Source organism: Diorhabda sublineata, chromosome 1 (assembly GCF_026230105.1).
Source record: "Diorhabda sublineata isolate icDioSubl1.1 chromosome 1, icDioSubl1.1, whole genome shotgun sequence".
Lineage (NCBI taxonomy): Eukaryota > Metazoa > Arthropoda > Insecta > Coleoptera > Chrysomelidae > Diorhabda > Diorhabda sublineata.
The window spans coordinates 14,255,782-14,280,830 of NC_079474.1; the positions used below are offsets into that span (position 1 = coordinate 14,255,782).

The following is a 25,049-nucleotide window of genomic DNA, read 5'->3' on the forward strand; positions in this document are numbered from 1 at the left end:
CGTGACTGTGAACTATCAATTTTTGACTAAAAAGGGAAAAGTTACCATACACAGTATCCAAAGTATTTGGAAAAATATTGAAAAATGTCTCAAATTCAGTTTCGCGTTGTTCACAAATCAAAAATAGAATGGAGGCCAAAAAAGATTCCATGTAGTGGCATTGTGAAAGATTCCGTGCCAAAAAAGCAAAGGTTACGAAAAAAAATCAAATAACAACATTTTGGGACTGCGAGGGTCAGTTTTTGATTGATTTTAAGAAATATTAAGGTAGTTTCGTCAAAAAATTATCGAATAAATCGTGGCAAATCAGCCGAGGTGTGCGCTTCGCTTTCTTAGGCTACTGTACACGAATCTGGCTTTACAAAGATTGAATATCAACCGTATAATTCTGATCTGGTCCGATCCGACTATTTTTTATTTGCACAGCTGAAGATTGAGTTAAGTTAACATCAACGATGAAATTAGACAGACCGTGTACGAACTTTTTGACTCCAAATATCATATTTGTGGCATAGAAGCTTTAGTCAGAAGTTCTGGAAAGTTTGCGGAAAAAAGGGAGAATATATTGAAAAATAGGGGTACCTACTTTTAATCGAATCACGCAGATGGTCAAAATTATTGTTAAAAACATTTTGTTGAGATAAAAATCAAAATATCACGCACTGTATTTCACAACCAATTTAAATGATCATCAATATTCAAAAGCACTTACGCACATCCTCTAAAGTTTATCAATTTCTTGGTAGAAAATATAAACAACATACCTTTAACATGCGGGCAGAGATTCTTCCAAGCATAGCGCTACTAAATTTAGAAGTCACTTCATAATCAATATATTTTTTACACTGATAGTTCAGGAGCAATATGTAGATAGTTGAAGTTCTTACTTTTATTCAGATCGTTAACACGTTGAGCCCCAACCAAAATGGATGAAATTTCCCCCTGGCCCAATAATTTTTTTGCCCTATTCTAGTCTCCATATGGGGTTTAATTTGAAAGAAAACAAATAAAAAGATTTATTTCGAATGAAAAGTGCAAATAAATTCATTCTGGACCTTGGGGAAAGTTGTACCGATAAACTTTCCCTCGGACCCAGAGCGGGTCTATGGACCGCACGCAAAAAATTTGAATTTATTTGCACTTTTCAATCGAAATAAATCTTTTCATTTGTTTTTCTTTGAAATTACACCCTACTTGCAAATGTATGAAACTTGCAAAATAATTTTTTTTCTCGTTTTTTTATCTTTGAAACCTATGCTTTTATATAAAACCATAAATAAAAGTATACGATGAGTAAAATGAAAAATTATATTTCATATGAAAAATTACAAAAATAATGCTTTTGGGCATGCTCAAATGCTAGATTTGGCTCTGGAGAATTGAAAATTCACTATTCCAAAAATTTACTTATTTTCAATGTCTTTGTATTTTTGTGTCAAAACATTTTGAAATGTACGTATTAGTGGTTATTTTTATACCTGCCCAAGCATCCCTTAATGGGTGATTTATAACTTTTTCAGATTTTCTATTATCCTCATAACGGATGTCATCCCTTCTTTGTAGTAATTTCACCCCTTCTTTGCAATCCTTTCACCCTTTTACTTTCCAAATAACTGGAGGTTTGCTTCAGTATTGAAAGAACAACAGGTACAGGTAATGTAAACATTTCACATACTTAATATTATAATCCAAGTTTATTTGAATAAAGTCGAAAAAATCTAACCAAAATATGAAAGTAAGCTTTTTGGGTTTACGATGGAGTAGAAAATGAGGAAAAAAATCGGACGGCCCAAGGGTAAGGTAAGTTTCAAGGACCCAGGGCAGTCCAACCCAACTGTAAAACCCAAGAAAATGCGGCTCGTTGGGCTTTGGAGAAGGTTTAAAATAAATCGTGCGGTCCATAGGCCCGCTCTGAATTGTGAGGAAAGTTACGGGCCTATGGACCGCGCCGGGGATCAACGTGTTAAAATATACCAGTTATAAATTCTTTTTTTGTATTAGATAATGAATGTAATAGACACGGAGTTTTAGTCTAGACGTTTATTTAAATAAACTTCAATTAATTCAAATTATAATGATCATTTATTTACAATTGTACGTTATAGTTCAAAAATGCGCGTAAAAAAAGTTTCAACGCACTCATAATATCATTAATTAATTAATATAACGATAATAATCGATATTAATTATGAAGTAAAATATTTTCAGGAAAACGTTTCTGAGTCTCAATTCATTTATTGATACCGTAAATAAAAATGTTTCCACGTTCCAAAATAACAGTCTCCCCGAATCTCTACTTTTTTTGAATATCGCTGGCAAAACTAAAAGCACAGCGGACGCACTATCAGTCGCATGGTGGCCGGTGTCGAAGTGTTCCTGACTCCTGGGTCTCGCAGGTGTTGTACCAAACTCGTGCTCTTCTTAGACGACTACGACGTGCCGTCCGTTATTACTTTTTTTACGATCGTTCTTCGCGCTGCATCCTAGACTCAATTCGAATCTTTCGTTAGAAGATGTTCGGTGAGTTTTTTTTTACATATTTATCTAACTATTACATATGAATAGAATAAAAATTCGCTGATGTGAATCAAGGAAGAAGATTGTGTTTATATACACATTGAATGTAAACTTTTACCGTTTAATATACATTCGTTTATTAGAATTCTAAACATAATTTGAGAAAGTGTTAATTTGTTATGTAACTATTACGAATTTCGGCGTCTTAGATGCTAATTTTTTATTGAATTTATTTGTTTATGTGTACTAAACTATCTGAATAATTAAATTTTAAAACGGAGTGGGTACAATAATAAATAATTGTTGGGAAAAACGCTTCGATACGTCGATTTATATTTTTATAAAACAATTGTACAGAACATTCAATACTTTGTATTTTATTTATTCTTTAGATCGAGAAAATTTTTCAATCTTATCGTTTTTAGAGACTCAAAAGGTAAACGATCTCTGAAGACGTAAACTTGGTTGTCGAAACGCGCGTCAAGCAGTGCAATTTGTGAGTGTTGGTGTAGTAGTAATATTTTCAATATGAATGTAACTAATAGTTTAATTTACTGCAGCCTTATATCACACAAATTAAATGAAACAAGAATATGAGTGTATGCAAATCTATTATTTTTTTTTGTTCATCAAACTATTGATTGATTTCATTACTATCAAAATGATTTTTATCGCTTGTGGCTACTCAAGTACTGTGGAGTACTGCTTTGAATGTAACGTCAATATTATTCAATTGAAAAAACTAAAAACTGTCATCATATTCTCTTAATAATATATGGATTTTGTGATTGTAGAAAAAACGTTGTATATACTACGAATAAAAATTGTTATTCCTTTCGTGCACGAGGAATTAATGAAACAGAGATATATATAGTAAACTTAAATTGCTCAAGTTTTTTGTTACACTAAAAACCTATAATAAAACTGTTTATTTCTTAATAATTTAAAAAAATTCTCTCCACTGACTTCTTAGCAACAGAAACGTCTTATAACGTTTGGAATATTCCCACAAAAAGAAGTCTAATGGCATCAGATCAGAAGAACTTGATGACCAGTCTATTTATCCACGTCTTCCTATACATCGATTTGGAAAAATTTGGTTCAGGTACTGTCGAAAATTGATTTGATAATAAGGTGTTTCATCTTGTTTCCATATTATATTCCCAGGAACTTGTAGTTTTGCTAGATCAGGCTATAAGTTTGTCGAAGTTTGCACAACATTATTTTGGAGCAGTCCCAAATATTTATTTCCATTGCCATCACTAAAAGAAGGATCTAAGATATGATTCCTGTCCAAATAACCTCATGCCCACAGTGAGCCCGATTGCATCATAACGTGGACAAAAGTAAAGTTTTTTTTTGTTTATAGTTTATTTTTCCAAAAAGAACTTAGTTGATTCACAGATGTTTTATACTTTATCAGGAGGTGCCAAAAGTTGTAGTTTTTTGTAAAAATTTGCTTCAGGTACTGCCGGAAATTGATTTGATAATAAGGTGTTTCATCTTGTTTCCATATTATATTCGCAGGAACTTGTAGTTTTGCTAGATCAGGCTATAAGTTCGCACAACATTATTTTGGAACAGTTCCAAATATTTATTTCCATTGCCATCACTAAAAGAAGGATCTAAGATATGATTCCTGTCCAAATAACCTCATGTCCATAGTGGGTCCGATGGTATCAATACGTGGACAAAAGTACCTTATCAGGTGGCGCCAAAAGCTCTAGATTTTCCGTTGATAATACTTTCATTCGTTTCAGAATCGATAGACTCTTCCTTAAATTTTTATTTGTACCATCGCAACCCCATTTAGGATTTAATATTAAATCGGAAGACAAATCAAGGTTAGTAACGTCGAAAATTTCCATAATTTTTTTAGTAGTGTGGTCGAGAAAGGATTGCGATTTAACTCCTGTCATATTTTCAGAACCAATTAAGTTTCCATTCGAATAACATCTTTTGCCACACGAATATTGTTATAACTTTTACATCAACTAAAAGCGCAATGATTTATTTATTTATTTTTCGACAGTTTCGACGTCTCCAATTTCCCTTCTGTTCTTAAACCCATTTTCTTCTTTTATTTCCTTAGCTACTGAATTCAAAATTTAGTTTTGGTCATCCCATGCGTAGAGTTCATGGCGTCTCTTCAAGCAATTAGGCAAATAGGCATTGTTTCCATTGTGAAACACAGCGGATATATGTTATTAGATGATTGCGAACAACATTCTGAACATGTCAAAATTTTTATTACGTTTCAAAGGAAAAATTGTAAAATGGAATGACCGCATATAAATATCCTTTACATAGAGATTAGTATATTTTCAAAAGGAGCTAAAGTGGGCAGCTAATTTCCTTTTAGCAGATTCTATATACTATGTTCTTTTATTTAAGGAAAAACTTGAAACGTGACTAATTTGAATTCTCTACAAAATGTTGACTATTTATCGGTAATTATCTAGATTATGTTACACCCCTCCGATTTCGTTGAAATTTTAGTATGTTATAAAAAAAATTACGCTGAACAAGTATATATATATACGGCGCGGAAATCATCCCTTCAGGTACTTACGTTCAAAGAATCAAATAATTGTAATGATTTTTCAGTGATTGTAATATTTAAATTAATCGTTGAAACCTAACCTAACCTAACCTAACCTAATCTAACCGTGTGGTGCAATTGGGCAATAAGTGCATTAAATGGCACTTGGTTTAATCAAATTCGAATAGATATACAAACTGTATGTTTGTGGAAGAGTTTTCGATAACAGCAATCCCTGCTTGTGATCGGATCTAATTTTGTAGAGAAATATGTAGGTTAGGTTAGGTTTCAACGATTAATTTAAATATTACAATCACTGAGAAATCATTACAATTATTTGATTATTTAAACCCAAAAAAGTACCTGAAGGAATTCTTGTTCAGTGTAATTTTCTTTATAACATATTGAATTTTTAACGAAATCGGTGGGGTGTAACCTAATCTAGATAATTACCAAATCTTTAGATCTACACAATTTATCTTTTGCATAACCAGCAACTTTTGTAACATTCATCAACGCTTGAGAATTTGGATTGTTGGCCAGGTTTTCAGTACATCGGATTCACTGTGATCAGATATGCCGTGGGAATTCTCATAAAAATTGTCCTCCATGAGCTCCTGAGTCTCCTTAAATGTTCGACAAGTTGCTGTATCACTAACTTTGACCAGTGGAGCTGGGCTTTTCGACCAGAATTATGCGGATTTTCTTGAAAATCAAGCATAAATCCAACGCCGTATCACCTCTTAATTGGCAGCTACTTTTTTTATTTGTTGTACATACTCGCAAAATTGCTGAAATAAACCAGCAAACTCCATTTGTGTCCGTATGTTCTCTTCCAGGAGGCCGAAGAAACATCGATGTATCAACCGAAGAATACAAGAAGACTAGGAAGACTCTTGACGACCTGGAAGAAAGGAATTGAAGAGAACATGAAAGACAGCACTAACTAGGAAAATGAGTGGATAGATGTGAGATGCTGCGAAAGAAACTATAGGATTCTCGTGGTTAGATTATCCACTCAGGCTAAGTGTATATATATAAATGAACCATTTCTGTGATATCTTTACTGAAAGAAATTCAAACGTCAATTGGACTGACACTGTCCTGTTGGCAAACAACAAGTTGCTAAACGAAAACAAACAGACTTTTTTAGTATTTTTTTTTTATCAATAGTTTCTACAACAAAACATATAATTTCTTAGTAATTGGACATTAAACATAAGTTAATATTGTTATGTGGAAAATTATATTTTAACCTTAAAATTGCAATTTAATTCCGTTGACTAACTACAATCATCATTTTTGTAGTCTAAACAATCGGTTATCAAAACAAATTCATCATTTTCTGATTGACTTGAAACGAATCAGATAACGAGGTGTTTGTCTAAAATGCTACTACTGGAATGTGATTTGAATGCATCTTCTTTTTAATCTGTAATTATTGTATTAGGATTCAATTTGTCTACTTGACAAGCATAATTCGGAAATATTTCATGAAATGAACGATGCAACTTTCGTTTTATTATATTTTTAATTCATAAATGTAATGGTATCAATCATCCAGTAACATGTAATCCATTATTCTCAGGACATTGATGGGATAATTCAGTTTTCATATAAAGATAATGTACTTTGTATGAACGTTATATTACTATGTTATAATGGAATACATTGATTTTATACTTCACGTAGGATGAAAAAAAAACTAATTCATTATGCTTCATTTAATTTTATTTAAAAAAATATTGGGAAACTAATTTAGTGAGTCAGAATGATATAGCACATGCTAGTTCGTCCCAGAATCCAAGAGGTATGTCTAAACTTCTAAGTATGCATGTTGAAGCGTGTACACAAAATCTCTTAAAGGTTAGATCACCTCTAATTAACCTCTAGAATGACTCGATCACCTTCAATTTAAAATTACTTAAAGCCCTTATCAGTCTCATATACTGTACAAAATTTGGTATTTTTGAGTTAAAGGGTTGCAAAGAAATTAATTTTTATCGAAACTTTCGTCTCAACTTTGAGGACTTATACAGGGTGCGGCAGCATAACTTCCTTTTTTAAAAAGTTCGCCATTTAGTCGGTAGATGTCGTAACGGAGTGCTAGTGGTCTCGTTCGAGAGAGGGGACTATAAAGTTTTGTCCCGGCACAGTTCAGTCGCCATCATGCGTTGGAACAGTGAGGAGCGTGCGTTTGCCGTTGAGGTTTACTTTTCGAGCGGATGTTCTGTGATCGCAACCCAGCGCGCCTTTCGGAATCGCTTTAATTTAGCCCCCTTGGCCCCTGTCCCGGACCGGAAATCAATTGTTACGTGGGTCACTACGTTCAGACAAACTGCAAGTGTGACAAGACGAAGAACTGGAGTCCCTCGGCCCATTAGATCACCGGAGAACATTGAGTTAGTTAGAACTTCAGTGTTGCGATCACCACGGCGTTCTGCGCGCAAACATGCGTCTGCCCTTGGACTTTCCGATCGTTCTGTGAGGAGAATACTTCATGATGATCTTCATTTTCATCCATACAAGATGGCAATTGTGCAGGAACTTTCTGAACGTGACTTCAATTCTCGGAGGAACGCGTGTGAGGTTTTTCTGGAAGTCGTTCCTGAGGACGCTATTGTTTTTTTTAGTGATGAAGCCCATTTTCATTTGTGTGGATCCGTAAACAAACAAAACATGCGCTACTGGGCTGATACCAATCCTCGACAATTGCATCAACGGCCTTTGCATTCACCTAAAGTCACAGTGTGGTGTGCAATTTACTCACGTGGAATTATTGGTCCCTGGTTCTTTGAGAAAAATGAAGTCACAGTGACAGTGAATTCGCACCGGTATGTAAACATGTTACAGGAATTTTTTTTCCCACGGCTAGATGAGTTGGACTTAGGGGACACTTGGTTCCAACAAGACGGAGCAACGGCACACACTTCAAGAACATCGATGGCTGTTTTGAGGGAACACTTCCCAGAGCGCCTTATCTCAATTAGGGGCGATTTGGAGTGGCCAGCCCGCTCTCCCGATTTGACCCCTTGTGATTATTTCCTATGGGGTTTTTTGAAATCCCGTGTGTATGTGAACCGTCCAAGGACCCTACAAGATTTGAAGACGAACATCCAGGAAGAAATTGCCAACATAACGCCTGCTATGCTGGCAAGAGTCATGACAAACGCCAGAAATCGGTTTACTCAGTGTATGGAGAATGGGGGACGTCACCTAACTGATTTGATCTTCAAAACTCAGTAAAACAAAACTTTATGTATGTGCCTGTATTATAAAAAACGAATAAAAATTTTCTGATTCATACAATAAGTTTTATTAACTTTTGAAAAAAGGAAGTTATGCTGCCGCACCCTGTACTTCGTCAGGTATGCAGCTAGGTATACAGGTAAATTGCTCCCAATTTTGGGCCCATACACCTCTACTTTACGTCGGTTCTTATGCGAAACACCCTGTATATTAATCTTTCCAGTATAACCCTAACACAGCAAATACCTCAGTCTATCTATTTAATTTTTGAAAACAACAAAAACATTACAATTTGAAAAGAAATTACACAATTTAACTTGAATATAGTAAGAATTAATTAAATTATTAACCGATTCACCACATCATGTAATCTTTCATACATATTCACGTATTTCCGATAAAACATTTGAATTCTAAAAAACAATTTGCGGTGATTGAAAACAATTAAACATCATCACGATTCAAATTTATTACAAAAAATGTAAAACTTATCAAAAATAAAATGTAAACAAAACAATTAAAACACCAAGAGACATCGCTAACATAACCTATTTTTTCACATTGATTTGAACACTCCTTTTTAGATGTATCTCTCATTGTGTGTACCCCGAGGCGTAACTTACTTGTTGCAAAATAAATTGAAACCACATACTGAGTGGCTATTCGAGAAATAAAATAAATACAAACTTCAATACATCTAATCTAATGAATTGTACAAAGTTCAGGAGACAATCTGTATAAAGAACAGGTGAAACGTGTATGTTTTTTGTCCAGACTAAACACTCCTGTATATAATGTAATCTGGTAATGAGTCTAGTGGTCGCTGGGCATGGTTAATGGGTATGGTTGGGTCTGCGTCTCTCTGTTGACTGGTGAGATTACCCATCCATAGTCGGACTCTGACTCACTAAACGGCCTTGGAGAACAGCATTTGTCTCGGCAATATATAGGTCATGTTGAGTGAAATATTCAAATAATCGTTTGAAAACCTTCACAAGGACATGCAGAGGCGGCTCTTCTTCGACCATATTACCAACAATGTGATAGAGTTTGAGCCAATAAACATTCTCTTACATTATCTTGGCGACAAATATTGAACTTCTCACATCACCAATTGTGTTTGTACAAAAAAAGCTTGTTGCGAAAAAATATCTCTTATTTTCCTAAATTCCTTCCTAAAGTCGAGTACTTAATATATAAAATGGAAATTAAATTGTACTTATTACAATTTATTGCTAGTGTTTTTTTTAAACACTGAAAATTAATTAATCCAAGTGTCCAGTATTTCCTATTTTTAATCCTTATTTTTACATCTAATCTACAGGGTAAAAAAATATATTCAGTTAATGAGATTCACCATGGGTAATATCCCTTGATAGGTTTCTAATCTTTACCAGCTTCACTTAGTACTCGGTTTAAATCCTGTTAAGACGTTTGTTATCATTGGCAATGTTTTGAACTGAAGAAAACTCTTTTTGTGGCTCCTGACCATGATTTTTTTTCAATAAAAGAGTTTCTAACAGCAATTTCTACAAACAAATGAGTCTCTAAAGACTCTAAAGTCTCTAAAGTGATGATTTATTTTCGTAAAAGACAGTTTCTTAAGACAAATAAAGATTTGTTTTTGTAAAATATAATATCTAGAGACTAATAAGAGTTTGTATTTGAAAAATTCATTTCTACGAACAAATTATAGTGTGTTTTTCGAAAAAATAATCTCTAAATATGAATGAAGGTTTGTTTTCGTGAAAGACAGACTCTTAAAACAAATAAGGGTTTGTTTTTGTAAAGTACATTATCTAAAGACTAATAAGTGTTTGTTTTTGAAAAATTCATTTCTACGGACAAATTATAGTGTGTTTTTCGAAAAAATAATCTCTAAATATGAAGGAGGGTTTGTTTTCGTGAAAGACAGACTCTTAAAACAAATAAGGGTTTGTTTTTGTAAAGTACATTATCTAAAGACTAATAAGTGTTTGTTTTTGAAAAATTCATTTCTACGGACAAATTATAGTGTGTTTTTCGAAAAAATAATCTCTAAATATGAATGAAGGTTTGTTTTCGTGAAAGACAGACTCTTAAAACAAATAAGGGTTTGTTTTTGTAAAGTACATTATCTAAAGACTAATAAGTGTTTGTTTTTGAAAAATTCATTTCTACGGACAAATTATAGTGTGTTTTTCGAAAAAATAATCTCTAAATATGAAGGAGGGTTTGTTTTCGTGAAAGACAGACTCTTAAAACAAATAAGGGTTTGTTTTTGTAAAGTACATTATCTAAAGACTAATAAGTGTTTGTTTTTGAAAAATTCATTTCTACGGACAAATTATAGTGTGTTTTTCGAAAAAATAATCTCTAAATATGAACGAGGGTTTGTTTTCGTGAAAGACAGACTCTTAAAACAAATAAGGGTTTGTTTTTGTAAAGTACATTATCTAAAGACTAATAAGTGTTTGTTTTTGAAAAATTCATTTCTACGGACAAATTATAGTGTGTTTTTCGAAAAAATAATCTCTAAATATGAATGACGGTTTGTTTTCGTGAAAGACAGACTCTTAAAACAAATAAGGGTTTGTTTTTGTAAAGTACATTATCTAAAGACTAATAAGTGTTTGTTTTTGAAAAATTCATTTCTACGGACAAATTATAGTGTGTTTTTCGAAAAAATAATCTCTAAATATGAATGACGGTTTGTTTTCGTGAAAGACAGACTCTTAAAACAAATAAGGGTTTGTTTTTGTAAAGTACATTATCTAAAGACTAATAAGTGTTTGTTTTTGAAAAATTCATTTCTACGGACAAATTATAGTGTGTTTTTCGAAAAAATAATCTCTAAATATGAATGAAGGTTTGTTTTCGTGAGAGACAGACTCTTAAAACAAATAAGGGTTTGTTTTTGTAAAGTACATTATCTAAAGACTAATAAGTGTTTGTTTTTGAAAAATTCATTTCTACGGACAAATTATAGTGTGTTTTTCGAAAAAATAATCTCTAAATATGAATGAAGGTTTGTTTTCGTGAGAGACAGACTCTTAAAACAAATAAGGGTTTGTTTTTGTAAAGTACATTATCTAAAGACTAATAAGTGTTTGTTTTTGAAAAATCATTTCTACGGACAAATTATAGTGTGTTTTTCGAAAAAATAATCTCTAAATATGAATGAAGGTTTGTTTTCGTGAAAGACAGACTCTTAAAACAAATAAGGGTTTGTTTTTGTAAAGTACATTATCTAAAGACTAATAAGTGTTTGTTTTTGAAAAATTCATTTCTACGGACAAATTATAGTGTGTTTTTCGAAAAAATAATCTCTAAATATGAATGAAGGTTTGTTTTCGTGAGAGACAGACTCTTAAAACAAATAAGGGTTTGTTTTTGTAAAGTACATTATCTAAAGACTAATAAGTGTTTGTTTTTGAAAAATCATTTCTACGGACAAATTATAGTGTGTTTTTCGAAAAAATAATCTCTAAATATGAATGAAGGTTTGTTTTCGTGAAAGACAGACTCTTAAAACAAATAAGGGTTTGTTTTTGTAAAGTACATTATCTAAAGACTAATAAGTGTTTGTTTTTGAAAAATTCATTTCTACGGACAAATTATAGTGTGTTTTTCGAAAAAATAATCTCTAAATATGAATGAAGGTTTGTTTTCGTGAAAGACAGACTCTTAAAACAAATAAGGGTTTGTTTTTGTAAAGTACATTATCTAAAGACTAATAAGTGTTTGTTTTTGAAAAATTCATTTCTACGGACAAATTATAGTGTGTTTTTCGAAAAAATAATCTCTAAATATGAATGAAGGTTTGTTTTCGTGAAAGACAGACTCTTAAAACAAATAAGGGTTTGTTTTTGTAAAGTACATTATCTAAAGACTAATAAGTGTTTGTTTTTGAAAAATTCATTTCTACGGACAAATTATAGTGTGTTTTTCGAAAAAATAATCTCTAAATATGAATGAAGGTTTGTTTTCGTGAAAGACAGACTCTTAAAACAAATAAGGGTTTGTTTTTGTAAAGTACATTATCTAAAGACTAATAAGTGTTTGTTTTTGAAAAATCATTTCTACGGACAAATTATAGTGTGTTTTTCGAAAAAATAATCTCTAAATATGAATGAAGGTTTGTTTTCGTGAAAGACAGACTCTTAAAACAAATAAGGGTTTGTTTTTGTAAAGTACATTATCTAAGGACTAATAAGTGTTTGTTTTTGAAAAATTCATTTCTACGGACAAATTATAGTGTGTTTTTCGAAAAAATAATCTCTAAATATGAATGAAGGTTTGTTTTCGTGAAAGACAGACTCTTAAAACAAATAAGGGTTTGTTTTTGTAAAGTACATTATCTAAAGACTAATAAGTGTTTGTTTTTGAAAAATTCATTTCTACGAACAAATTATAGTGTGTTTTTCGAAAAAATAATCTCTAAATATGAATGAAGGTTTGTTTTCGTGAGAGACAGACTCTTAAAACAAATAAGGGTTTGTTTTTGTAAAGTACATTATCTAAAGACTAATAAGTGTTTGTTTTTGAAAAATTCATTTCTACGGACAAATTATAGTGTGTTTTTCGAAAAAATAATCTCTAAATATGAATGAAGGTTTGTTTTCGTGAAAGACAGACTCTTAAAACAAATAAGGGTTTATTTTTGTAAAGTACATTATCTAAAGACTAATAAGTGTTTGTTTTTGAAAAATTCATTTCTACGGACAAATTATAGTGTGTTTTTCGAAAAAATAATCTCTAAATATGAATGAAGGTTTGTTTTCGTGAGAGACAGACTCTTAAAACAAATAAGGGTTTGTTTTTGTAAAGTACATTATCTAAAGACTAATAAGTGTTTGTTTTTGAAAAATTCATTTCTACGGACAAATTATAGTGTGTTTTTCGAAAAAATAATCTCTAAATATGAATGAAGGTTTGTTTTCGTGAAAGACAGACTCTTAAAACAAATAAGGGTTTGTTTTTGTAAAGTACATTATCTAAAGACTAATAAGTGTTTGTTTTTGAAAAATTCATTTCTACGAACAAATTATAGTGTGTTTTTCGAAAAAATAATCTCTAAATATGAATGAAGGTTTGTTTTCGTGAGAGACAGACTCTTAAAACAAATAAGGGTTTGTTTTTGTAAAGTACATTATCTAAAGACTAATAAGTGTTTGTTTTTGAAAAATTCATTTCTACGGACAAATTATAGTGTGTTTTTCGAAAAAATAATCTCTAAATATGAATGAAGGTTTGTTTTCGTGAAAGACAGACTCTTAAAACAAATAAGGGTTTATTTTTGTAAAGTATATTATCTAAAGACTAATAAGTGTTTGTTTTTGAAAAATTCATTTCTACGGACAAATTATAGTGTGTTTTTCGAAAAAATAATCTCTAAATATGAATGAAGGTTTGTTTTCGTGAAAGACAGACTCTTAAAACAAATAAGGGTTTGTTTTTGTAAAGTACAATATCTAAAGACCAGAAAGGGTTTGCTTTTGAAAAATTCATTTTTACGGACAAATTATAGTGTGTTTTTCGAAAAAATAATCTCTAAATATGAATGAAGGTTTGTTTTCGTGAAAGACAGACTCTTAAAACAAATAAGGGTTTGTTTTTGTAAAGTACATTATTTAAAGACTAATAAGTGTTTGTTTTTGAAAAATTCATTTCTACGGATAAATTATAGTGTGTTTTTCGAAAAAATAATCTCTAAATATGAATGAAGGTTTGTTTTCGTGAAAGACAGACTCTTAAAACAAATAAGGGTTTGTTTTTGTAAAGTATATTATCTAAAGACTAATAAGTGTTTGTTTTTGAAAAATTCATTTCTACGGACAAATTATAGTGTGTTTTTCGAAAAAATAATCTCTAAATATGAATGAAGGTTTGTTTTCGTGAAAGACAGACTCTTAAAACAAATAAGGGTTTGTTTTTGTAAAGTACAATATCTAAAGACCAGAAAGGGTTTGCTTTTGAAAAATTCATTTTTACGGACAAATTATAGTGTGTTTTTCGAAAAAATAATCTCTAAATATGAATGAAGGTTTGTTTTCGTGAAAGACAGACTCTTAAAACAAATAAGGGTTTGTTTTTGTAAAGTACATTATCTAAAGACTAATAAGTGTTTGTTTTTGAAAAATTCATTTCTACGGATAAATTATAGTGTGTTTTTCGAAAAAATAATCTCTAAATATGAATGAAGGTTTGTTTTCGTGAAAGACAGACTCTTAAAACAAATAAGGGTTTGCTTTGTAAAATACAATATCTAAAGACTAACAAGGGTTTGCTTTTGAAAAATTCATTTCTACGAACAAATTATAGTGTGTTTTTCGAAAAAATAATCTCTAAATATGAAATATGAATGAATTATCGTGAATGACCGACTCTTAAGACAAATAAGGGTTTATTTTTGTACAATGCAGTCTCTTATAACTAAATATGTAAGCCCGTCTCAAAGTAATACTGAAGTTTTTCATGAAAATAGGATGTTAGAAATTGAAAAACCTTCTAAAAATGAAACTTTATGGATATATAAGTAAAAACATATGTTGGCATTTTAAGACAGGTGTTTCGATCGAAAAAGAATCAGGATCAAGTAGAAAAACAAAAAAATGCCAAAGAATAAGAGCGAGCTTTGATTTGAGCGGCTCTCGGAAAAATGGGAATCAGTTTGTGAAAATTGGACAGAAAATTCATTATCGGTAAAAAATTTGTGAGCAAAATTCTGAAGGAACATTATGTAGTTGAAAAATCAAGAAAATCGACATTTAAATATTCTGAGATACAACAAAAATCAAAACTTAGGAGTCTCAATGACAACGAGCTTTCGCTTTAGTAGATTAATAATTTAATAATAAGAAAAAGCTTCCTGATAAAATTTTGGTCAGATATGGCAATTGCTCATTATGCAATAGGTGTTGTGGGAGCTTTTGCAGACTTGAATATTCCGTCTAGGAGTCAACTTGATAGTTTTTGGCAAAATTTGAAACGAAACTATATTCGGAGTAAATTCCGGCAAACGCCAGATTCACTAACAAATATTAATAACAAATATTACACTTCCTTCATCTCTTAACCGACCTTCCAACTAAATACATCTACTCAATGATCTCTTCGTATCTTCATTCACCTGCTTTATCCTTAATGGTGATGAATCTGTTCAAATCTCAATATTCTTATCCAATATCATACACTAAGTGTCAAAAGTTTTTGCCCACCTCATAATCCATCCAATGTCAAAGGAAGGACGTTTGCTACATCCATGTATAATCATGTTTGTAAATACAGCGGATGCTCGGTGATGGTTTGGGGATGTTTTGGAGGAAGGGTGACCGGAGATTTCATGAAAATTAAATGAAAGCTATAAAGATATTAATGCAAAATGCAGTACGTTCTGGCGAGCACCTAATCGGCAAAAATGTATTATGACAACGATCCCAAGCATTCCTAGAAGCTGTGCAAATAATTAATGTCCTACAAAACACACCTTTTTGTTTGTTTGTTTGAAAATTCCAGTCGAAAGAGCCTGAAGAAGTTCCTAATGAAGTATCTCGACATTGAAGGAAGTTCAGATCCATTAATATTGAAAGAAAAGCATCACAGGGATATCTTAGATAACTTTTTGGTCAGTTCTGATCCCAAAATTTCAAAGCTTAGTTCAAATTACCAAGAAACTATTGCCTAACTAATTAGACGATCATAATTTTTTTATATGGTACAAATTATTGGAAAAATGCTATAGAGTGTAACTGAAGGTGGATTGTTCAACTGATTGTAATCAAAGTGATCTCATGATTCAAGTTAACACAAAAAAATATAAAGAATATGATCTACAAGTAAGGAAACTTTATTATAAAGTAATAACCATTGCACGGCAGTTAAATATCAATATAATTTCTTATTTTTCACTTTAATACATTCTTGTTTTTTACGCCTATTTCCTTCTTCTATTAGTTATCGAACTTAACGATGCGACGTAAACCAAAACGGAAAATTGTAATTGTATATTTTATAGCGAAGAATATATCTCGATAAAACATTTTTATTGTCTCATTATAATATGATATAAATGGAAATAACGCAACCACATTGTTTTTCTGTATCTATCCATCATTTAAATTAATCACTGATCCTTTTTAACTGAATTCCTTTTACTACTAAATTTTATTAACTTTTTGAAAAATGGTTGTTCAATAACTTGAGTGATTCGATTGGAAAAACACGATTTAAAAGAGTTTTTACTCTTTGATATACTTTTTAAAGCATTTGTTTGAGTGTATGGACTTCCATCTTTGAAGATAGAATCTAGAATACTGTCCTAAATCAAACAGATTTTAGTCTGGCGCATAGAATGGACATTGTAAGTTATCTATACGCAAAACTCATTGCTATCAGAGAAACTGAACCGAATTACCGAGTTCAACCCACTTTAATCGCGTACCCAAGTCGTACAGTTATAAAACAACGCGCAACTTTTTTTCCTTTCTAAAAGTCTTCTCAGTATACCTAATGAAATATCAAGTGCTTTCAATAAATCTCCCTCGTTAAATCAACGATCTGGCATACTAATATCCTGTAATTTTTGGAGTTTTTTTCAAACATTCTTAATTTGAATCGTCTTCAAGACACGTCTTTCAAATGCAGCAGAGTCCGTCTTTCTGGAGGCCGAATTATATGTAAAGAGTCCTGACGCAGTTTCAACAATCAATTTGGTACTTCACCTTCCAAAACTAACTATTACTGTACTTCTTGCAGCTTGGAATATACAAAAGTCTTAACTGATGCACATAAAAATTGTAAAAATATTGTATTGTAATAGCTCTAAGGTATTCCACATGGTATTTTCTTGACTTTTTTATCACAATTGTCAGGATTTCTTTAATATTTTCTCATGAAAACATCTTTTTTAATTGTCCTGAACATCATCTGTACTGCTACAATCAATTTTGAACTCCGCATACAAATAACTAATAATCGATTTACTCAGAGAATACTCGTGATTCTGCCCCTAATTTCTATGAATTATATACTTCCAGTCATTTTTTACGTAGATTTTCTTCTTTTTGCACCTTCTCCACTTATTAAGGCTCTTCGCACCCACCTATTTTCTTTAATTCTGACTATACTTCACAAGAACCAGTCCCTATAAAGCCGATATCTACCTAACTATACACAACTCTTTCATGCATTTAATCTCCTTTCCTCTTTTTTCTACATGACTCAGCATTCTCTTCCATGAGTCTTATGAGTTCTTAGCTTCGCTACCTTTGAGATTTCTTCAGATCTTGATAGGTTTTCTAGAGCTCCAATTGTTCCATTGCCTATTGCTTCATCACCTTTACTTGTTAATGCTACTCCAAAGGTTTTTTACTTTATCGAACTGGAACTCTTTGTTTTGCTCTGTTGTGATTTTCATTTTTTCAAACACTGAAAACATCTTTTGTAGCTGCTGTTTTGTTTTGGTTGTGAGCACTACTTCATCTGCATCCACCATAAATAATTCCTTTTCTATTCTGAATTTTTCGGATAAGTTTCCCTCTATGAACACTATGTTTTCGATATGTGTTGTTATCACTAATTGTATTAATTTCTTCGGTATTATATTCTTGATCTTGATAGAACTTGGTGTAGCTGTTTCGAGTCGTATGCATGGTTAGTCCAGAAACCAGAAATAATAGCTTCAAATTCAGTCCTTATTCATAACTATCATCCAAACAAAAATTTGATCGCTAGTCTCTGATGCACACCTAGATGTTCATCTCAGGATTTGTTAAAATTTTTCTTATCTTATCCCTACTCTATCCCGTGCATTTAATCTCCTTTCCCCTTTCTTCTACATGACTCAGCATTCTCTTCAAGAGTCCTATGAGTTCTTAGCTTCGCTACCTTTGAGATTTCTTCAGATCTTGATAGGTTTTCTAGAGCTCCAATTGTTTCATTGCCTATTGCTAATTTATGTCGAATTTTCTTGTTTAACCTGTTTCGTATGATTCTAGCTAGTACTTTATACAATATCCAGAAGGTAAAAGCAGTTAGCCTTTTCTCTCTTCTTACATATGGAGCAAACAATTGCTAAGCATCTCATCTAGATCCCAGATTTTTTTAAATGTTTAACATTCAGTACTACAGAACGTCTCCCACTCACTTTATCATTCCCATTGGAGCACCTACGTCCGGCATTTTTATTGTAGTTCTTTGCTTATTACCTCCATTATCTCAGTTTTAGTTGGTGCTTCTACCAAGTGCATTTGGTAGCTCTCTTCTTGTCTCCGTATTAGACATCCGTTTCTTACTTGTGCATTTTTTTGCGTTTTTGCTTTTTTTTTTGTTCTCTATCTTTAGCTGTTGTTGAGTCACTTTTTTTATTGCGTCTTCTATTTCTTCCTATTCCATTTCGATCTTTTATTTGCTTATTCTTTAAATTTGTGGTCATAGTATTTTGAAATTTTTCACATACAAGTTCATTCTCATCTAAATATTTATAGTGCGTAATAATTTGGAAATGAATAATAATCAATTAACGATAATCCTGATGAAGGATGCGCCTCTGGTTGACCAGGTGGGCCAGACCGACTGTGGAATTATGAAAAAATAAAAAAAAAGTCTACTGCAGCTACCGCAAGCAATGAAATGCATCGCAACTCGCAACATCAGCGTCTTCGTTTCTCAAGTGGTGTCTGGCGAAGATAAGCCCAAAATTCGAAGAAATGCACCTCTTGCCATTTTTGTTTGTCAAAAAAGAAGAGGCAAGGTCATTATTGAATGAACAAACAAGAACATTAGACAGTGAATTTAACAGATAATGAATTAGGTAATTTATCTGAATTAAAAAAAAATTGACTTGAATACAGGTTCGGTATAACGATTATTATATTTTCATAATTTACCGGGTGAGTAAATATGGTAAAAACATATTCGATTCAGTTGCAGTACCTCATCTAATTTTTCCAATTTCTTCCGGTTTCTATTCATACATATCTTTGATGACATTTCTGATATATTTCTTGCCATTTTCACTTTTCCACTAAGGCACCACAATTCCAGCATTTCTTCGGAAAACTTCAATTCGCAAACAACGTCAATTGGCTCAATGCGAATGCAGTAATCAGTTCCGCAATCGTATCGAGACGCTGCAGGATTCAAATCAGTACTTCATATAAATCTCTTTCTTCAAAAATTATCTATTCGTTCAGGTTTTTTCGACGATTTGGCATTGCCAAACGGCGTTTCGCGAGATGCCTCGTTTTGCTCTTGTGATCGAGAAGCACGAAGCATAGTTAACATTACGGTTCCGTATTAGTTGCGTTTTATGTATCACGTAAGCAAAATAAGAATATTATGTCCTTCTCCTGGTTCTAAGCTACCTCCCCTCCAATTTACAGCCAAATCAGTTTAGCCGTTCTGCAGTTATGAATAGTGTTACTAACACGACTTTTTTATACATATATGTGCCACGTAAACGGGATAAAAAGTATCCTGAGTGGTTCTCCTGGTTCTAAGCTACTTCCCCACCAATTTACAGTCAAATCGGTTTAGCCGTTCTGCAGTTATGAATAGTGTTACTAACACGACTTTTTTATACATATATGTGCCACGTAAACGGGATAAAAAGTATCCTGAGTGGTTCTCCTGGTTCTAAGCTACTTCCCCACCAATTTACAGTCAAATCAGTTTAGCCGTTTTACTAACACGACTTTTTTGCATATACATGTGCCACGTAAACGGGATAAAAAGTAGCCTGAGTACTTCTCCTAGTTCTAAGCCAGCTCCCCACCAATTTTCAGCCAATTTGATCTAGCTACTTATGAGTTATAGTGTAATAAACGAGAATTTCTTTCATGTATACAGATTGCGACTTACGAATAGGAAGTACGAAAATGAATGATGTGTTGCATGCTAATTTTTCCGGACTGAAAACATCCTAACGCTTTTTCAAATTTGTCTATCCAAATATTCTTGGGTCCTTATTTGATTAAAGTCTGATTTCTAAACAGTTTGGGGTTAACGTCGTAAAAGATGAATTTAATTCATTCTACTGATTTATTGGAAGAAGAGAATTTGTATTTTCAAAATTATATTCAAGAACATCATAATAACCGAAATATACTATGCATTAATATCGTTATTTTTTCCATGGATTAAATTAAATCACAGTTTGTTTTGTAATTTCATGTCTGTCTGGATCGTCTAGTTTACAAAATTCAATTATTCAAATAGTTTCATTAAATTCAATTAGAGATCAGTAAATGCATATAAACAATACGAAACTAAATCCAATTACACGAAATATACATACCTGATTAATATTTAGTTAGAATCTCGTCTCTATAAATAGTTTGTCATATTTTGTTCTAAACATTATGATCCTACGAGGATTGCCTTTTAAGTTTTTACGAAATGTGAAATAGAAACAAATTCGAAACAGAATGTTTTATTGCGTTCCAAAATATTAACTACGTACGCTCAAACCAATTCTGGAAACATTTTTTCACTCTGAAGCTGATATAGTACAATCAGCTTCTTGACGTGATGAAAATCGAGTGTCTGCGCAGAGCTATTCTTTGTCAATGGGGAACAAAAAAGTAGTTAGGAAACGAATCAGTTGAATACACACATCAATTCCATGTTTTTCTCAGTTGTTTATCGTGGTTTATACATAATACATATCAAACTTAAAACATATGTGCATACATGTCACAGCCAGTGTCCTAAATATTCTTTTTTGCACCCTGTGAAAGCTTCTACAACTGCACCTAGGGTGATAAAATAAAGCACAAAAACCTTGGTGTTGGTGGACCAATTATTTAATATTTTGGAAGAAAAATCAATTTTTTTAAGAACTAGAATTAAGCAGACGAGCAGACGAATGTCTCATTTACTAAAACTCGAACGCATGTTGGCTAGTGCAACTCGTTTTTGATGATGATTCTATCAGGTAAGTATGTGTTGAATCGAGTACTAGGGGCGCAGCGCGAAATTATCAGGAGCAAATCGAAACAATAATAGTCCTGATGGTCTGACCATTCTTCTCCCACTTAAAAAAAATTAGGGACATATGAAAAGTGGCTGGATGGATGTTGTTTAGAGCACCATACTTCGCGCCAAGATTCTTGGATGAGATTTAGGATTTCCGAAGGGTTGTTGGAAGTTTTCTTTGAGCTGTTCAAGTGGATCCTTCCCGTCTTATACCATCCACTGTGTCTCATTTACTAAAACTCGAAACGCAAGTTCACTAGTTCAACTAGTACTGTCAGGTAAGTATGTGTTGAATCGAGTACTAGGGGCGCAGCGCGAAGTTATCAGGAGCAAACCGAAACAATAATAGTCATGATGGTCTGACCATTCTTCTCCCACTTAAAAAAAATTAGGGACAGATGAAAAGTGGCTGGATGGATGTTGTTTAGAGCTCCATACTTCGCGCCAAGATTCTTGGATGAGATTTAGGATTTCCGAAGGGTTGTTGGAAGTTTTCTTTGAGCTGTTCAAGTGGATCCTTCCCCTCTTATACCATCCACTGTGTCTCATTTACTAAAACTCGAAACGCAAGTTCATTAGTTCAACTAGTACTGTTAGGTAAGTATGTGTTGAATCGAGTACTAGGGGCGCAGAGCGAAGTTATCAGGAGCAAACCAAAACAATAAAAGTCCTGATAGTCTGGCCATTCTTCTCCTATTTAAAAAAAATCAGGGACAGTTGAGAAGTAGCTGGATGGATATTGTTTAGAGCTCCATACGTCGCGCCAAGATTCTTGGATGTGGCTCGTTTTGAGATTTCGGATTTCCGAAGGGTTGTTGGAAGTTTTCTTGGTGTGGTGATCTGTAGATTCGTTTCAAGTGACTACAGGATACAATAGAAGCCAAATAAAAGAGACTATAATGAGCAATGACAGTTGGGTAGATGTCATGGACGTTATGGACTATTGTAAAAGTTTGTTTATTGCTTGCTATTCATTTTGTGAATTTTTTAATTTCAGTAATATTTAATCTTAGTTTCCTTTCGAAACAGAGAGATTAATAATAAATGATATTAGAAGACCAGCGCTAATGGAGTTGATTAAGTTCAGATCGACTTTATCATCATCTGTTGGTAATAACTACCATAATTAGATTTTCTTTTGCGAAGATATTTTGACAAGGAAAATCATTAATTGTTAGATCCTTGGGGCATTTTCATAGTGATATTCTTCTTTCTTATACATTTAATAGTGTACTGGTTTATATACTTTGAAGTGAAACTTGTTTTTAATTTGATAAATTGTCTTTGAAGTCTGGAATAGGTATAGGTAAATTACACACTTTATTCAAGGAGAGTAATTATTTTCTTGTAATGAGGCGGTTAAATTAGGTTAATACCTCGTCTAGCCTCTAGATGTAAACGATAAATTGAATTCATTAATTACCATGGCCAAGTTGTCAACTAAAATATACGTCTGTTATTTGTTAGTATAATTTATTTATATTAATACTTTATCCTGTTTGTTATCTAACTTTTCATAACCTCAAAAATTCAAATGAATTCAGTTTGATTACATTCTCTCAATATCGTTCAACCATCTCGTTGGTGGACAGCCCCCTTACTACATTATGTGTCTTGACGAAGTCCTAATTCCAAAATCTTTATTACTCAGCGTTCATCTGCAAAAAAGCAGTAATCTGATGGTGACAGATCCGGACTAAATGTTTGATTTGGTAGGATTAACTACCTAGCACCAAGTTCTTCGCAGTATGTCTATTTTTATGTATGAGAGAGTAATAAAATGATGAAGCATTCGTAATCCATAGACGTATCTCTTCTTTTAGTAGATAGTTAAAATATTTTTCCATCCAATTAACCTGCTTATAACTTCTAAACAGCTGAAGGTGAAAAAATTCAATTTCATTTAAAATGTTTCGTTTTTCCACAAGGTATGAAAATTATTGAGTCGTACTGTTTATATAAGTATAACCTTACGGTCACAAATCCAAATCAGAAGATTTTTCATATTTCATTTCCTCATATTAAAATCACTTACTATTCATTAACAAAATCGTTTGGTTATTTCTGTGGAATTCACTGGTATTCTATTAATAAAAATTCTCATATTGCACTAATAGTCCGGCCAATTTAGATATTCGAAGTTACATAAATTCCCACCAAGCTGAAAATAATCCTTTTCCCATAAAACCATAGTGCATCAGGTTTTTTGAGGAAAGACACCGCTTCAATTCCATAAACAAAATATTTAATTTACTGCAATCTACTACACCGTCATTTTGATAGATCTGTACTTGAGCTTTTGCCTTGAAATTTTTTGCTTAAAGAGCTTTTTTAGGGCATAGGCTCTTCTAGTAAAACTGATTTTTTTGTTGTAACAATTTTCAGCATTGTCTGCAACGTATTGAACGAAAAATTGAAAAATTTTTCTGCCTGGTACACATAAACGCTTCGATGAAAAAAACTGCCAGACCCAATTATAATCTAGACTTAAAAGAACTGTCGTTGGAACGACAATCATGATACTAAGGAAAATATTTGTGCATATTAATTTTTAATGATCTAAATTTGATGGTGGATTCTTTAAAATCACTCGTTCAACGATTCTGGTATTTTATTACTTTTATCTGTGACCTGGTGCAGGGTAGTTTGAATATCTTCACAAATAATAGCTGCAGCTACGCCTAGAACTCTGAATCATTCTTTTTTATTAATTTTTTTTTCGTAACCGGGGTTGATTCAAAAGCATATGAATGTTGATTCTCTTGATTTCTGATAATAATTTCATCAACATACTTCAGTTTAGTCGTAGCTTTATCTCCGTTATCTAAAGTCGTAGTTTTGCATTCTGTAATTCGTTTGAAGTGAACTGACAGTCATCGCTAGTTTCAATTCGTAGCTTCGTCCTTAAGCCGACCTTTTAGCTCTAGTGGAAGGTTTCAAGGAAGAAGAATAGCAATTATGATAATATTTAGCTTCAGCAGCAACTAAATCATATTCAAATTCGTGTGGAGCAAGGACAGCTTTTGCTAAAGCATCGTCAGAGTCCGAGCTACTTCCAGCATTTAATCACTGAATGGAAGCGTACTTCTTGACTAATTCGACGACAAAAATCCGAGTATTTTCTTTTCTCATACTGTTCATTCAATTCCTGGCAACAAAAGAAGCATAGTTTTCCAAAACAAAAATCTGATTCTCTGGAACGTAGTTTAGTACCTACGAGTAGGACTTACTGTGGATCTACTGGCCTCTTGTTATTCACGTTGTCTTTTATTAGCTGCAACAATAGAAGACTTTCGAGTTTTTACGACATGTAGTTTCCAATTTTGGAGATAATCAGAAAATTTAGAGATACTTGCATGAATTAATGTCTTCATACAACGTTCAATAGTAACAACTTCCCTTTTAGTTGAAAGGTTAGCACTAATAAAACAATATTCTGACATTTTTGTAATAAAACTCGAAACATAAGGATATAGGTTAGGATTAAGACGTGTTTTCACTATCAATTGACACTCAAGACTAACGGTATTTTATTTATTCCAGCAGGTATACAACCCTAGCTACGCACACAATTGAACAGGAGATAGATATTGTCTCAAGGTTATATTGTCGTATAAATTAAGAAACTTACTTTAGATTTTGAGTTATAATGATCGATAGAAAAATATTTTAACATAAGTATATTACAATTATAGAGATGTATACTCATGAATATTATGACGATTACAACTTTTCGAATCGTTATATCTCAGAAACGGCACCTCGTAGAAAAAAAAGTATCAAT

At 32.4% G+C, this 25,049-nt stretch overlaps 1 protein-coding gene across 1 annotated transcript in view; it reads left to right on the top strand.

The window, feature by feature from the left end:
• The first annotated feature begins 2,331 nt into the window (after positions 1–2,331).
• LOC130449419 (follistatin) overlaps positions 2,332–25,049 on the top strand; it is an 81,897-nt gene continuing 59,179 nt past the window's right edge. The window contains exon 1 of the mRNA XM_056787227.1: positions 2,332–2,520. The gene's annotated coding sequence lies outside the window, so the exon portion shown is untranslated. The remainder of the gene's footprint in view (positions 2,521–25,049) is intronic.